Source organism: Thalia democratica, chromosome 2 (assembly GCF_965202585.1).
Source record: "Thalia democratica chromosome 2, ktThaDemo2.hap1.1, whole genome shotgun sequence".
Classification (NCBI taxonomy): Eukaryota; Metazoa; Chordata; class Thaliacea; order Salpida; family Salpidae; genus Thalia; species Thalia democratica.
The window spans coordinates 1,659,278-1,677,182 of NC_139166.1; the positions used below are offsets into that span (position 1 = coordinate 1,659,278).

The 17,905-nt window shown below is 24.9% G+C and overlaps 1 long non-coding RNA gene across 1 annotated transcript; it reads right to left on the bottom strand.

Moving 5' to 3' along the window:
• Nucleotides 1-1,732: 1,732 nt before the first annotated feature.
• LOC145830054 (uncharacterized) lies at nt 1,733-15,183 on the bottom strand. Its single transcript, XR_014369603.1, has 3 exons — nt 15,128-15,183; nt 6,686-6,778; nt 1,733-2,040 (listed from the first exon to the last, which is right to left on the bottom strand). It is a non-coding gene; the product is annotated as an uncharacterized LOC145830054 (long non-coding RNA).
• Nucleotides 15,184-17,905: the final 2,722 nt, after the last annotated feature.

Here is a 17,905-nt window from a genome sequence, read left to right on the forward strand (position 1 = left end):
TTAAAATTATAAGTTAAGTGTTCAGTTGAGAGAATTTTAAAACTCGTTGTCTGTCAGTAAATAAGTTTTAATTAGTACTAAAAAAAAATCCATTTAAAAAATAAATAATCTACAGAGTAAATACATGTATGAAAAATTAAATAAATAAAAAATAACCAACAGAAAAATTCGAAGTTGTCGAGCAATATATGAAATGGGAGGCAGCGAGAAGTTATTGTCAGAACAGATCTGGAGACCTCATACAACACGACCCAAGATTGTTGACTCGAAGTGGAAGAAAGTTAGTTGCTTTAAATTTATAATTAATTCAATTATGTTCACATTTAAAGTCTTGATAGACGCTTAGGTTTGTAAAAATAGTCAATATAATTTGAAAACTTTCATAACATAAAGTAGTTAAGTAGTTTTATTATTTTTTAAAATTAGTTATTAACTTTTACATCCAGTCTAATAAAAAAAAATCTCGCATTAACTTTTTTAGTACGGCTAGTAAACCAAACAGAGTATGAGTAAACAATTTCAACCAACTTAGTTATATTATAACACAAAATAATAAGTGTAATTATATTAACTTATTTCAATTAATTAATTAAAATTTTTAGTGAACTTTCCGAAGAACTAGGATTGCCGCTTGATTATCACTACCGCACGGGAATCAGGAGAGATGTGAACAACACCAACATTTGGAGGAGGAGCAGCGACGGTGTCCAGGTTAGTTTAGAGGGATGGCATTCTAATGGGTACCCTTATAGCTACGATGGTTATGATTTTTTGTACTGGAGCTTCGAAGATGACTTAAACAAAAATACCATTTGGAATGGTCTTGATTACTCACGTTACTTTATTTGTGAGTACTAACTTTGTTTGATCCGAACTTTTCATTTTTCAAACACAAACAAGCATTTATTAAACATGAATTAAAAATTTTACAAAACATTAAAGACTACGTTAAATGAAATTAATCAAAAAAATTTTATTAATAAATTCTATTTTCAAATGCTTCAAGTTTTCTCTTCTTACAAAAACAAACAGTAATATTTTCTTATCAAAGTTGTTTGCCTCTTATAATATAAGATGTTAATTTAATTATCCTATAGTGTTACATAGTAATTCAAAATTTTTATATTTCTTTAAAATTAAACAAGCAATATTTTGTTAGTTTTAGTGTTATCTAATTTTTTATCTGCTTATATTACAACAAACAAAAAATATTTTTTAAATCCAAGCTATTTGCCTCTTACAATATAAGATGTCAATATTATTTGTTTTTTATTTACTACTCCAAGTGATTTCTTTTTTTAATACAACAAATCAAAGTATTCTAACTATTTGAAAGCTGAATAAACACTATATTATCAAATTGTATGCTATCTAATTATTAATCTTACAAAAAAAACGTTTAACGAAATAATTTTTATTTTTATAAGACACCATGGTATATTCGTGAAATCAAATTTATAAATAAAGTAACAAAAAAGCAAAAAAAAAAAACAATCACAGAGACTATCAAATTATTATTCTTGGTTGTGATTAAATTTGTACTAATTTGTTTTAGATTTAAATTCAATATTTTTTTAATCAGGTATCAAAGACTTGTGTAACTTTTAAAAGAGTCAGATTTTTTATTTTAATCAGAAAAAATTTAAGCGCATATAAAAAAATAAAATAAAAAATAAATAGACATCATTGAGACGAAATAACGAAACAAAATTAAAAAATTAAAGTTCACCATAACATTTTCAGCAGACCATTAACTAAAAAATTTTGCCTTTAAAATTGTGAATTTTTGTACACAATATTAAATTATTTTTAGGACCGAAATTAATTATTATTTTATTAAATAAAAAAGCAGCTGCGCTGAAAAGTTGAACAAAATTTGAATCCCGTGTAAAAAAAGCTATTTGTTTCTCAACATAAAACTGTTTTTGAGGTGAAATAAATAACCTAGCAACTACAAACTGAATAAACCTTTTTATGACGTCATAACGAAATGATTACGTCATAATTGCGTCATCAATGAGCTCAGATGTCCAAGTTTTACTGTAATTGAATATTCAAGTAAGAAAATTAATAAAATCTTCATAAAAAATAGTTACTTGATTGTTACTTAAAAACTGTATTTAATTTTAGTTATTAATATTTTTGATATATTTGTAGATATCATACAAAAATAATTTGAGAACAGGAATTTTTGATTGGAATTATTTTTATAATTGTTCAAGTAACTTCTCATAATTTAATTAATAAAGTATAATGTAATAAGCACCAAAAATCATAACTTGTTTTTACTTGATTTAAACAAACTTTTAAGTTTTTAATTTTGTAAACAATTAATAAGTAACTTGTGTTTAGGTTTAAATCAAATGTGTAGATTATAAAGATTATGAAAACATGACAATTTTTTTCAGTGTTAGTTATTAGAAAAGAGATAATTTTTAAAATACACATAAATAACTATTTAAGATGTTAGAACTTTTTTTTCTGGATGTTATTATAATAAGCTATTCTAAAAATTCTTAAGTAAAAAAATTTTAAATTATAATTTCTGTACATCAAGCCGAAAAAGAATGTGGAAACATATTTTGACATGTATCAAACAGAAATAAAAGAAAGTTTATTTTTTCTGCCAGTTTCATAAAGATGAATTTTGATATGTATTGAAGTTTTACAATTCTAAGTAAATTTAAATGTTAAAATAAAACCCATCTCTTTATTGAAATCATACTGAACTTCATACTAAAAAAAGATAATTGATTATTGTTTTCTGAAACCATTTAGTTTTTATTAAGGGCATATAAGGGATAAAACTATTTTTTATACAAGTTGGTCTTATTTTTTCGAGTTTTAACCAAGCTTAATATTTACACAATTTTAATATTCAAATAACTTATCAAAATATAGCAGGTTAAAGTCAGAGAGTACAATAGGTTGCTAATGGGAGTAAAAATAAAAATAAAAATAAATTAAATTACTTAAAATCCATCTCTTCCTAAATTTTAGAGTTAATTATCTAATTTTTAGGAAATATTTCTTAAAACTCTTAAAAAAAATGTGTAGTATATATTTTTTAAATAGCCAAAATTACCGAACTCCAGTCAAATTAATACAAAGTATACCATCAAATATTTTTACTTGTTGAGCCTTATTTAGGGTGGCCACTTGTTTTTGGCAAATTTTCTTCCAGGTTTTAGAAAATATGCGTTTTAGGGTCTACTTTTAGTTGGAAATTAAACTCGAGGTTAAAACTATGTTAAATATTATATCAATATTAAATGATTAATGTAAAGCTACTTTAGGTGTGTTTAAATAAAAAAATAATTTGATGATGACCAAAATTTTTAATTTACATGTTAGATTTTTAGTGTCAAATCAAAAATTTACTACTTAAAGTTGTAGAAATTGTTTAAAATTCCAGTTATATCAAGGTTTTTCAGTGATTTTTGTTCAGAACTCAAGATTTTTTTTAATCCTAAATTGTCAAATATTAGGTTTTCAGGATTAGAGGCCACCCTACTCATTATAAAACTTCGAAAACCTACTTTGGCAAATTAATTGTTTAACTTCAAATCATTAAATTTTATTACAAAGCAATGCTTCACTTAACGAGATCTTATTCAATTAAATTTTATTATCAACTGAAGACATGGTTGCCACTGATCAAGCTGAGAAAAATTTCCTGACTTTTTACCAAAATTTTCCTGACTTTTCTAAACTCTTAAATTAAACTTATTCTAAAATACATAATCAAAAACTTCAAACTATATAAAGCTTTCAATTTAATTTTAATACAGGTTAAAACAACAGTTTTTTGCTGAATTCTATCATCAAACTTCCAGTACATCACTTAAACAATCTGTGTATGATTGATCTTTGTAATAAACATATCAGCAACATACTTGTATAATTACCTTATAAACACAGCTTGTCTGAAAAAATTCACAATTTTTTATCATTTCCTAGCATATGTATCTAAATAAACAAACGACATATAAGGAACTTTTACAATTAAACCTTGAATAAATAACGAAATTTTACAACTAAACTCTTAAAACAATAACAAATTTTTACATTTGAAACTTTAAAACAATAAAGAACACAATTTTTTAGAATCCTAGCATAAATTTATCGAAATACAAAACGACATATATGGAACTTTTACATTTAAAACCTTTAATCAATAAGGAACTTTCACAACTAAAACCTTAAAACAATAACGGACTTTTACAATTATAACCTTAAAACAATAAAGAACTTAATCAAATACTGTTTTTTTTTAAATGTATGTACTTTGATAAAACACTTAGATTCCAAAATTATGCTAGATAAGCTTTTGTGTATATACCACAGTTTCACTATGGAAGTGTCCTTTCTACAGATCATCAATACTAAAAAGCATACAAAATCTGCTTGTTCAAGTAGGGTAGTTGTTCAATATGTTAATAGAAAATTTTTGCAGTTTTATAAAGAATATTTTACTAATCTATACCAGATGAAGGCATTGGAAATAAAATTAAAAATTTTTGTAAATTTATAGGAAAATTTTGGAATTTTTTTCTGACTTTAAAGGACTTTTGATTAATTTTTACCATTTGAAGGCTTTGGAAAACAAGGAATTTTGTAAATTTAAACTGTCAAAATCTGACTTTTTTTTTAATTTTATCAAATTTCATGACTTTTCCTGACTTTTTTTCGAAACTCCCCATTTTTTCCTGACTTTGGTCAGTTTTTTAAATTTTTCCTGATTTCCTGACTTTTCCTGACCGAGTGGCAACCCTGTTCACCGCAAAGCGGATTAAATTAAAAATTATGTACATAAAAATAAATTGATAATTTTTTTTATCTCAAAACTAAGTTCTAACAAATGTGCAGTTCCAAAGACTACTTTGTTAATAAATAAATACCATTTTTAATTTAATAAAAGTAACAAAAACTTGTAAGTTTACATTTTTTATGTTTGAAAACAGTTTCTAATTAAAAATAGCTGGCCGATAACACCTTACTACTATAATTACTACTTATGATATTTAAACAGGTGGTAGAAAGTAATGTGAAAATCTACTCAACAGTTTTTAAAGGCTTGAATAAAACATAGAAATTCACAAAATAACAATAGAAAGTAAACAACAGTTAAACTTTCGGACAATTATTTAAATATATATTTATAACCGGTTTATTTAAGTGTTTCAAAATTTTAGTTTGTAAAATTAAGTTTATATTTCATATATCTTATCTAAACATTTAAATATGTAACAATAATAAACAGAACTATAAATAAGCTGAATTGAGTAAATACTGAACTTAACTAATATTAAATAAATAGTAATAAAGTTAAATACTTAAAAAAAAATTTAACTTGAATACATAAACAAATCAAAATTCTGGTTGTAAGAAAACATAAGTACATACTTCCATTTTTCTTAGTTAAATAGCCTTAAAACTAATATAGATAAGTTTAAATTTTACAATTTATTTGTTTCTATAAAAATTTAAACTGCAATTAAATTAAATTAAAAAAAAAATTAATAGAAATAAATAATGATAACCTATAAGATATAAGTTTACGTATATAAGTTTGTTCCAATATTTAAATTATTAAATCAAAATATAACTACTTTTGCATTTTAAACAAAGGAATACTTGCTAAGTTAGTTTTTATAAACTTATTAAACACTAATAAAACTAGCAGAACTCTAAATTTTAAATTTAAAAAATACTTTATAAAATAATATTATAAAAATTAATCTAAAATCAACAGTGTTGACAATATACTAGTTAATAGAGGTTTTTAAAATTTTTTGTAAATGCTTAACAAATACTTTCGTACTGAACTTGACTTCAAAATAAAACTTTATTGCAACAAATTATAAATGTGATAATAATTAAACAATTAATAAAACTAATGAAATATTTGTGAACTTTTACATAATTTTAATAGTTGTAATAACGAATAAAAAACTAATTAATAAAGAGTTTAATTATAAAATTATTTAAAATGAATAGGAAGTAGCAATCAAATTAGCTTGGCAACTGTTAAGTTTCTCCAAGTGCTTAGCAAATATTTACAACTTAATTAATATTAAACCTAACTTTTATATAAAATATCTTTGCAGTTTATCATATTAGTTAAATAATTAATAAAACTAATGGAATATTTGTCAAATTTTATTAGCAATTTAGCCGCAAAATTATTGTTCTAATAAAAAACAACAATAAAAGTTAAATAATAATAAAACATAAACTACTATCTTTTAAACAGAATTTCAACTAATAAGGTATTTGTTAATTTTAATTTTTAGCAACTTCATCAGAAAGTTATACATTTCAAAAAATTTGAACAAATAAGGTATATGTTAACTTTGTCTAAATGTTTGACAACTATTTATATTTAAATTATTGTACAACTCATTTTTAATTAACTATTACTTTTTTAGTTAACTTTCATCTAGTTTAATTAACATTTATATTTTTAATAAACTTTAATCTACTTTATCTTTTTATAACTAATGGTAAAACTAGCTGGGCTTTTGTTAAATTTCATTTACTTATTTTTTAGCAACTTGACAACAAAAAAATAATTTTCAATTAATAATAAAACTAACACGGTATATCTTAATTTTGTCTAAATTAAAAAAAAAAAACCTTATAACTAACAATGATATCAAATTAAATAATTAACAAAACTAACTATTTAGTTTATCTGTGATTTCCTGTGGAAGTTGGAACTATTTTGTCAATGCAACTTGAGAAGAAAATTTCATCAGGATTTAAGCACAAACTTCTATAAAAAATATCAGTAGATCATAATTGTTTTTATAATTAGTAGGTTATATTTATAATTAAAAATATTTGTTTGTATGATTAGTATGTTATATATATAATCAGTATGCTAAATTTCAAACTAAGAATATTTGTTTATGTAATCAAGACAGGAGTAAATGATTTTTTTTTTAAATTCTACTAAACTATGTACAGATTTATTTAAAAAGCTTTAACCAGATGGGTTATTTTATTGGTTTTTATGTTTATGTCTTAACTACGTGGTCTCCAGTAACTTACTAACTGCTATACTTACGAGAAGTAAATAATATACTAACAGTATAAGTTACAAAACTATTTCCTAAGTTATGAATAAAACACACTTTGAATAAATGCAATTTACTTTATTTTCAATAATAATTCTTAGTTCTGAAGAAAGAAACTATTAAATCACGACACAAATAAAATCTATAAAAAGTATCAACAATCGTAAAGTTACATAAATACTAACATCAACTCCGCTATGTAGACGTTTTCTTGATTCTCAATAATTGAAGTAAAACGTTGTAATGATATTAGCATCTCATTTTAATATTTTAAAGCTCGTGAATAAATATGGAATTTTTTGTAATAATAAAAACAATTTTCATTATTCTCAAAACAAGCTTTTGCAAAACAATTTTTATAACTCTTAAAACAATTTTCTAAAACAATAAACAATATTGTTTACTTAAAGGAGTTACATTTGTTTTAGTGCTTATAAAACGGAATTTGACTTGCAATTACAGTGCAGTAGCAGTTTCGGCAAGTGTGCTTTAAGTTAAAATGCATTTTAAACACGTTAGATTTAAGAACTAATATTTTCTTGTGTGTTTAACTTTAGTTCTCGTATAGAGTGATGTAATTGTATCTTTGTGTTGTTTAGTTTATGTAAATAAATATAAGTGTTGTTTTGATTGTTGTATTAATATACTATAATAATCCTATTACCCCTTTAACATCTCTGTATCGAGACATTGGAGACCACGCCGGGACGTGTATGATATGATAGTATGATATGATATGATTTTCTAAAACAATAAACAATATTGTTTACTTAAAGGAGTTACATTTGTTTTAGTGCTTATAAAACGGAATTTGACTTGCAATTACAGTGCAGTAGCAGTTTCGGCAAGTGTGCTTTAAGTTAAAATGCATTTTAAACACGTTAGATTTAAGAACTAATATTTTCTTGTGTGTTTAACTTTAGTTCTCGTATAGAGTGATGTAATTGTATCTTTGTGTTGTTTAGTTTATGTAAATAAATATAAGTGTTGTTTTGATTGTTGTATTAATATACTATAATAATCCTATTACCCCTTTAACATCTCTGTATCGAGACAACGTTACTTGATCGTACCGCGTAATAACTTTGCAACTAACTTTAACGCGTATTTGAAAGACAAAACGCCGATATATACGCGTCGGAATGAAATTAACTCCCTTGAGTTGTTTTGGGAATTGGTATAATTGTTTTGAGAAAGCATATCATTAATATTATTGTTACAGAAAATTCCGTATTTATTCACACGCTTTAAAATAAGAAAATTAAATGTTAATATCATTACACTATTTCGTTTTTATCTTTTAAATTAGTGTTTAAAGCCTAATTTTAAATAATCTAAATCCTTAAAATCCTACTTAACTTTAAACATTTTTATCGATATTAAAAGTTTGGGTTAAAAAAAGTAAGAAAAAGAAACTATTACTTATTATCTCAAAAACTACATAATTTACAAAAACTAAGATAAAACACTACATAAGGATAAAGTAAAAATGATAGTCATTTAGTTGGCTTCTTTTCCTCGGGGTTCTTGGGCTTGTTGTCCTCGGGCTTTTTCTATTCCGGCATTCCTCTTCCGGTTTCTTCTTCAACGGTGGTTTTTTTAGCAGGAACGAACTGTTTTAATTCGCTTGTTCTTCTCTAAACTTCAAATTCAAAAATTCATCGAAGTCACTTGTTGACATAGAAAAAATTCATCTTTTCATTGTCCATCAATGTAATATTCATTTCAAAAATACGCGGTTCAAAAAAAAAAGTTGAGATATTCTTTCAAGAAAGTTTAGTAAAAACTACTATGTTTTTATGCCACAAGACAATAACGAAACTGTCAGTATTTACGTTTAAACCTATTATTTTATACAAAACAAAACATTTTAAGCATTTAAAGGTGCATTAAATAGAAAATTAATATTTTAAAACACATGAAACATTTTAATTTTGTTTTTGAAAAACATATGTTCTTAATATTTAACTCGCAAACTTTAATGAACAAAACAGAAAATATTTTCTTTAAAGTATTTTACAAAACAATAAGTACTTTTTTCATGCACAAACTTTTATAGGATTCAAGTATAAAGTATTTCTTTATAAAGTGACACAAAACTTATGCATTGTAGAAGTTATAAAGAGTAAAATTTAGCGAGTGCTTTTTTTCGATCGTTAACAGTCAAAACTAAATGGGAGTTGAAAGTACTTTTAAATTCAAAATTTATAGGAAAAGTTTATCACGAGTTGAATTTTAAAGCTTTAAACTTGAACTTGATTATTTTACGAGCAAAAAGTCTGGTAATTTAATTTTGTTTTAAAGTTAGAGAAAAAAAGTAGTTACTAAAATTTTAATGCAAAAAATAGGCATATGAAACTTTTCTATTTTATAATTTCTATTTGATAGCTTTTAATTAATAGTTCAATTGCTAAACTGTAATTTATAACATAAAAAACTTCATAACACATCATTAAAAGTAAAAAAGCAATAAACTTTACAATTCAGAAATTGTATCAGAAAAGAATACAAAATAAATACACTTAATAGTTTCTTTCATTTTAACTTCTTAAAAAAATTACCTGAGTTTAAAAAATGTTAAAATAGATGTTCATGTTAATAAAAATTACAATTTTTTACCTTTATTAAAATCCGTTTCGTTAGTTTTGTGAAAATACTTATATTTTATCTTCAAAAGGCTTTATGATAAATGTTAAAAGTTTTAGACCTGCTATTAGTAATTCTGACTCTTTTTTATTCTGTGTTATAATTTCTTTTTTGTCAAAGGAATTAAGTACTGCCAAATTGTTTTTCTTTTTAGCTAATATGTTGCTTGATACGCTAGTTTGTGATTTTGTTTTTGAAGAATTGTAATAGCCTGAGTCTTGTTTATAACTTTTAAGCTGCACTGTTGGCACTTGATATTTTGGCTTGCTATCATACTTTTTATTGTAACTGATATTTTTCTGCTGTTGTTTCTGATGTTTTTCTTTGATAAGTTTACCTTGTTTTGCTTTAAAAGCAAAAGCTTGCTTATAAGCTCTACTAGCTTTTATTTTCTGCTGTTGGAGGTTACGAGAATGATGGTTTGCGTTAAATATATTTTGTTGAAGTTTTTGATTGTAGTTTGAATTTTTATCTACAGCATACTTAGACCCTTGAACTGTTTTACCATTAGGACCTGTCACGTTTGCGGCTTCTGACATATTATTTTTACCTACAACAATATCAAACTGGACTTTTTCTCCTTGTGCAAGAGACCTTAATAATTTGTTAGGGTTGTTTTTGATGATAGCTGTATAATGAACAAAAATATCGCTGTTCTGATCATCACGTTGAATAAAACCGTAACCTTTGCGAACATTAAACCATACTACTTGACCAGTTACTCCAACTGCTATAGTGTTTTTGGTTACCTGAGCTTTTTCTTTGGTTGTTTGAAACTCTTTGCTTGTATTAGATGTTTTTGTAGGTAAGTGTTGATGACATGACAAACACTGTGCTATGTTAACATTTTTACTACTATTCCCATTGTATGATTTTCTTGGTTTAAAACTATCTCTATCTTGGTTATGTTGACGATAATTGTAATTATGATTAATACCATTATCTCTAAAATGAAAATTTTGTTGATAATTAGGACGAACTCGCTTATGGTAATTTATTTTAGACCTATGCTGACTTTGCTCATACTGCTGTAGTCTATTGTAATTAACTTGCTTAGGTACTAATGCGTTTTCTTTATAAGCATTCCATATGGCTTGTCCTTTTCTTTTAAAAAATTCTAAGCTTTCATCAAAATGTTCCCTAATCTTATCTTTGATCGAAAAGGGCATTAAGTATGCAAGAAAAAACTTAATTCTGTCCTGCTCTGGACATTTGGCCCAACTCACGGCTGTAGCAAATATTTTATTTAAGTTTGTACAATCATCCCAAATTGGAATTTTATCTAAAATTTCAGCTAACTGATTGTCCCTATTAATAAAAAAGTTTCTTAAAGAACTGTAATTTCTTTCACCTCGTTCTGTCATTTTATAATAGTCTGACAACTCTTCTCTCGGCCAAAACCCAGTTAAAAATTTATACTTTTCTGTATTACTAGAAATATTTTCATTTAACATTTCCTCTTCGAAAAAACTAATAATATCACGAGGGTTTCTTAAAAAGTCTAACCTTTTAAACTTTTTACTTAGTCTTTGCGCCTTAGATGTGTCGCTAAAGTTATTAAAATTATTTCGATTACTATTTTCGTAATCATTGTAAAAAGGTTCGCGTTTTTCTAGCATCGCACGTTCGAAATGTGGTGATCTAGACTGCTTTAATCTATTATTTAACTTTTTTATTTGCTTTTGCAAAATTCTTAACTCTTCTTCATTTGTGAGCTGCTTAACTTCGCTTAATTTTCTAAGTTGTTGTTGAATGCTGTTTGACGGATAAAATTCAGCATTATCATTCATCATCTCTGCTTGATGAGAATTATTAAGATTGATATCGTCATTGTTGTTTGTGTGCATTTATTCTGTTGACTGCTTAAAGATTTCTAACCAGAAGATTCAAGGTTCTTAATAGACACTGCGTGGTCTCCACTTTAACCAGATGGGTTATTTTATTGGTTTTTATGTTTATTTCTTAACTACGTGGTCTCCAGTAACTTACTAACTGCTATACTTACGAGAAGTAAATAATATACTAACAGTATAAGTTACAAAACTATTTCCTAAGTTATGAATAAAACACACTTTGAATAAATGCAATTTACTTTATTTTCAATAATAATTCTTAGTTCTGAAGAAAGAAACTATTAAATCACGACACAAATAAAATCTATAAAAAGTATCAACAATCGTAAAGTTACATAAATACTAACATCAACTCCGCTATGTAGACGTTTTCTTGATTCTCAATAATTGAAGTAAAACGTTACTTGATCGTACCGCGTAATAACTTTGCAACTAACTTTAACGCGTATTTGAAAGACAAAACGCCGATATATACGCGTCGGAATGAAATTAACTCCCTTGAGTTGTTTTGGGAATTGGTATAATTGTTTTGAGAAAGCATATCATTAATATTATTGTTACAGAAAATTCCGTATTTATTCACACGCTTTAAAATAAGAAAATTAAATGTTAATATCATTACAAAGCTACAAGTTGCTTATTTCAGATTTATTATATTCAAAATAATTTTTCAAGTAAAGCAAGTTAAAATGTGAGAGTAAGTTCCTTATGAAAGCATAAGACTAAACTGTGAATGAATAGAAATTGTAATAAAAAATTACCTCCTACGTGACCTCATGCCCCCCCCCTTCCTCTTACCCCTTTGCTGCTCGTGGCCTACTTTGGGAAACCCTGATCTATATTAATATTATTTTACAAATAATTAATACTTTCGAAGTTTAAATTAGTCAAAAATTTATAACTTCTTATGAGAGGTTTTTTAAAACATTGAAAGAAATATTTTTGGAAAATTCAGGATTTTTTCATATGAAATAGATTTTAGTGATTTCTTTTTATTCAATATTGTTGTTTTTACTTCCATAAACAAATAATTGTGTTCTTTTCTATTCAATATTGCAGTTTTTCCTTCCATAAGGAACTTTTTGTATTCTTTAGCTTTATCTTAAAAAATAGTTTGAATATCTAAAAAGTGTGCAAAGCAAGTTCTAGTTTAGTTAAAACCCCACAAAATAAAATCATGTAGTTGAATAGTGATTTCCCCACTTCTCCTGATAGCCTTAATATATTGTATAATAAAAATTGTTTATGTTGCCTAAATCACGGTTGCCACAGATCAAGCTGAGAAAAGTTTCTTTAATTTTTACTAAAATTTTCCTGACTTTTCTAAATCAAACTCTTAATTTAAACTTACTCTACAACACATAATCAAAAACTTCAAACTATATAAAGCTTTGATTCTATTTCTCATAAAGCTTAAAACAACATCTTTTTGCTGAATTCAATCATCTAACTTTCATTACATCACATGAACCATCTGTGTATGATTCATGTATTCGCAATAAACAGCTCTACCAGCAAAACACTTGTATTTTCTAATTCATAAACACAACTTGTCTGAAAAAAGAAACAACATTTTAGCATTTCCTAACATAAATGCTAAAATCATCAATATTAAAAAGGGATACAAAAATTGCTTGTTCAAGTAAAGGGTAGTTGTACAATATGTTAAAAGAAAAATTTAGCAGTTTTATAAATAATATTTTATTAATATTTACCACATGAATGCATTGGAAATTAAGTAATTTTGTAAATTTTTAGAAAATTTTACAATTTTAGCCTGTTTTAAAGGGTTTTTAATTAACTTTTTACTATTCGGAGGCTTTGGAAAATAAGGAATTTTGTAAGTTTGAACTGAAAAAACCTGATATTTTTCTAATTTTGTCAAATTTTCAGACTTTTTATTTAAAAATACCCATTTTTTCTTGACTTTTGTCTTTTGTTTAGTATTTCCTGACTTTGTGGCAGCCCTGCTATGTGTAAGTTTTTGTTTTGCAGAAATTTTTAATCAATTTAAAAAAAGATAGACTTATAATAGTATGTTTATTTAAATTTCTAGCGTGATAGCTACTGAATATTAAATATTTTATTACTTCAGTAAATTTTTGGCAGATATTTATTAAGGAAAGTGAAATTACTCAATAAAATATAATGCTAAGTTTTTAATGTATTATCTTTGAAAAATATTCAATTTTATCATTTATTAATTTTTCGACAAAACTTTCTGTAATATTTATAAATATTTGTTTTTTATTCTATTATAAATTGACATGTGATGTATTCAAATATAAGCTGAAACTTTTAAAAGTTTCTTGATAAATTATGTTGTAATGGAATATCAGTTTCAATGCTTATTTGAACATAAATAATATAAAACCAGTCAACCAGATAGCAAGTTGATCTGATGCAAGTTTACATTTATAGAGTTGTCTAGGTTATAATGTAACAGTTATTGTACATGATGCTTGTTTTAGTGTGTTGCCATTTATTTAGAAAAACTACATTGAATAGCTCAAGGGAACTAAAAGAAAAAATAATGCAAAATTTAATTAAAACAGTAGGCCTTAATTGGTAACATAATTTTATTTTCGAATAATAACAGAAAGTGTTGCCACTCTTTTAGTGAAAAAAACTGTCTTGAGTCATCTAGAGTTTTTTAAAACCCTTAAATTTTTTTTTTTTTAATTTAAAAATAACAAAATTTAAGTTTACCAATTAAATTTGTCATACAAGAACAAAATAATGAGAATAAATTCCATTCAAAATCTAGACAAAACCTGTCCTGAGATTTACTTTAATTAAACAAAACTTATACTGAGTGATTTATAAAAATACAAAATTATCCTGAGTCAACTTGAGTTTAAAAAAAATCCTGAGTTGTTCTGAAAGTGTGGCAACCCTGTTTATAATTTATTATAATATTTAGTAGTAAATACTAAGTGGGTATCTATTAATTATATATATCTTTTTTGAATTAATTAAAAAAAATTTTAATTAATACAGGGTTGTCACTCTTTGAGTCAAAAAATCTTCCCTGAGTTACCAGAAACTTCCCTGAGTAAGCTTAAGCTTAAGAGTTTTTTCTGAGTTTTTATCCTTAAAATTTTTATTATTTATTTAAAAATTACAATGTTAATTCTAGTAATATTGGAGAACTAGCTGCAACGCTAAAAGTTTTTTAAATAAGCACTTTAAAAAAATAAAATTAACTTTTTTTATAAACAAAATATTGAAATTGGATCAATTAAATCTTATTCTAGATCTAGAAAAAAATTTACCTGAGTTTTTTTTTAAATCTTAAAATTTCCCTGAAGTTTTAAAAAAAACCGAAACTGCCCTGAGTTTAAAAAAAAATCAAAATTCCCTGAGTTTCCCTGAGATTTTTTATATCTTGAAAATTCCCTGAGTTTACCTGAATTCCCTGAGTGTGTGGCAACCCTGTTAATAATAAAACTAACAAGGTATATCTTAAGTTTGTCTTAATTTAAATAAAATATTCCTTATAAATAACAATAAAACCAACTAAAAATAATTATTAATAAAACTAACAGTGTATTTGTTGAGTTTTTCTGTGATTTCCTGAATTTTTTGTCGTTGGCCATGTGATGAAAGCATCTCACCAGGGAATTAAAATCTATTAAAATTATTAGCATGCAATATTTGAATTAAAAATATTTGTTTATTTGATCAATATGTTATGTTTATAATTTTAAGATTTTTTTGCCTATGTAATTAAGTTGATAAATTTTTGAGTAAAAACTGTATAATCACTAAAAACTTTTCTCCTTCTACGTTTTTTGAGATAAAAACCTCAAACTTTAACAGGGTTGCGGCTCGTTTTTTCAAAAACTTTTCCAGGTTTTTCAAACTTCTTCCAGGTTTTTAAAGTACAGACTTTTTGGGATGTTTTTAGTTTTAAGTTTAGTTTTAGGTAAGCAACTGTGTTAAGTAGTATAAAAAGATTGAAAAGATACTGTAAAGCTAATTTAAATGTGTTTTTTAATAAAATATTTTTTGATAACGACAATTTTTTTTATATTTATTAGATAGATTTTTTGAGTCAAATCGAAATTTTGCTACTGAACATGTGAAAATTCCAGGTTTTTCTAAGTTTTTTTAGTGATTTTTGTTCGAAATTCCAGGTTTTTTCAAAATTTCCCAAAATCCAGGATTTTCCAGGTATTTTTTACCTAAGTTGTCAAATTCCAGGTTTTTTAGGTAAAGTGGCAACCCTACTTTAAGGAAATGTTCCTTGCAATACTTTAAACAATCTATATTTAAATTGTTTAATAAAGTATAATTTACAGTAGGTGTAGGGAGTACTTGGGTGATGTTTGCTGGACTTATGAGTACACATGATTTGGATGTGATTTTGCTTCATTAAGAAGAGTCTGAAAAAAAAAACTCAAAAATAAAAAGTTTTCCGCCCAAAAAACTAATTTCACCCCCAAAAATCACATACTTTTAGATTTTTTGACCTAAACAGTAATAAAATCACTTATACATGTCCTAGATGTATAATTTATGTCTTAAATGAAAGCTTATACTTATTGGCATATATTCAATGACATATTAACTGCTTATGATGTCATAATAACCCTAAATGTGCAAAATTTGTTTGTAAAATGTAGTGGCAGGGAGTACAGCTCATTATTTTGGTCATATTGTAAAATTCAAATAAATACATTAAATACATATGATTCGGATGTTTTTTTGCTTAGTTAAAAAAAATATTTAAAAAAAAATTTGTTTTCCAAAAAAAAAAGTTGCTGCTAAAAAACTGACTTAAACCCCAAAAATCACAAAAACCTGACAGGAGATTTTCTTTGATCAAAAAAAAAACTATACTGAGTGTTTAATAAAAAACAAAACTATCTGAGTCAATTTGAGTTAAAAAAAAATCCTGAGTTATTCTGAAAGTGTGGCAACCCTGATTTTAATTTATTATAATATTTAGTGGTGATACTAAGTGGGTATTTATTAATTATACAAATAATCTAATTTTTGAGGTGAAATAAACAACCTAGCAATTACAAACTAAATAAACCTTTTTATGACGTCCAACGAAATGATTACGTCATAACTGCGTCATTAGTGAGCTCAGATGTCGAAGTTTTTCTGTAATTGAATATTCAAGTAAAAAAATTAACAAAATCTTTACAAAAAATTAGTTATTTGATTGTGTCTTAAAAACTGTATTTAATTTTAGCTATTACTATTTTTTGATATATTTTGTAATTTTTAAACTTAAATAATTTGTGAACGTGAATTTTTGATTGGAATTATTTTTATAATTGTTTAAGTAACTTTTCATAATTTAGTTAATAAAGTATAATGTAAAAAACATAAAAAATCTTAACTTCTTTTAACTTAACTATAATTTTTAAGAAATGTTTCTTAAAACTCTTTAAAAAAATTTGTAGTATATTTTTTTCAAATAGACAAAATCACTGAACTCCACCTAAATTAATTGTATCTATTATTAATTATTAAAATAACAAAGTATACAATCAAATATTTTTACTTGTTTAGCCTTATTTAGGGTGGCCACTTGTTTTTGGAAAATTTTATTCAGGTTTTAGAAAGTACACGTTTTTGGGTCTATATTTAGTTTAAAATCAAACTTCAGGTTAAAACTGTGTTAAATATTATATCAATATTAAATGATTAATGTAAAGCTACTTTAGTTGTGTTTTAATAAAGAAATAATTTGATGATGACCAAAATTTTTAATTTACATGTTAGATTTTTAGTGTCAAATCAAAAATTTACTACTTAAAGTTGTAGAAATTGTTTAAAATTCCAGGTATATCCAGGTTTTTCAATAATTTTTGTTCAGAACTCAAGATTTTTTTAATCCTAAATTGTCAAATTTTAGGTTTTCAGGATAAGAGGCCACCCTAATCATTATAAAACTTCGAAAACCTACTTTGCCAAATTAATTGTTTAACTTCAAATCATAAAATTTTATTACAAAGCAATGCTTAACTATCTTCAAAATTCTAAATTTTAAAGTTACAAATTTAAGAAATAATATTATAAAAATAATCTAAAATCATCAGTTGATAATATACTACTTAACAGAGGTTTTTTTAATTTTGTTTATGCTTAACAAATACTTTCGTACTGAACTTAACTTTAAAATAAAATTTAATTGCAACAAATTATAAATATGATAATAATTAAATAATTAATAAAACCAATGGAATTTTTGTCAATCTTTACATAATTTTAATAGTTGTAATAGTGAATAAAAAAAAACTAATAAAAAATTCAATTATAAAATTAACTAAAATGAATAGGAAGTAGCAATCAAATTAGCCTGGT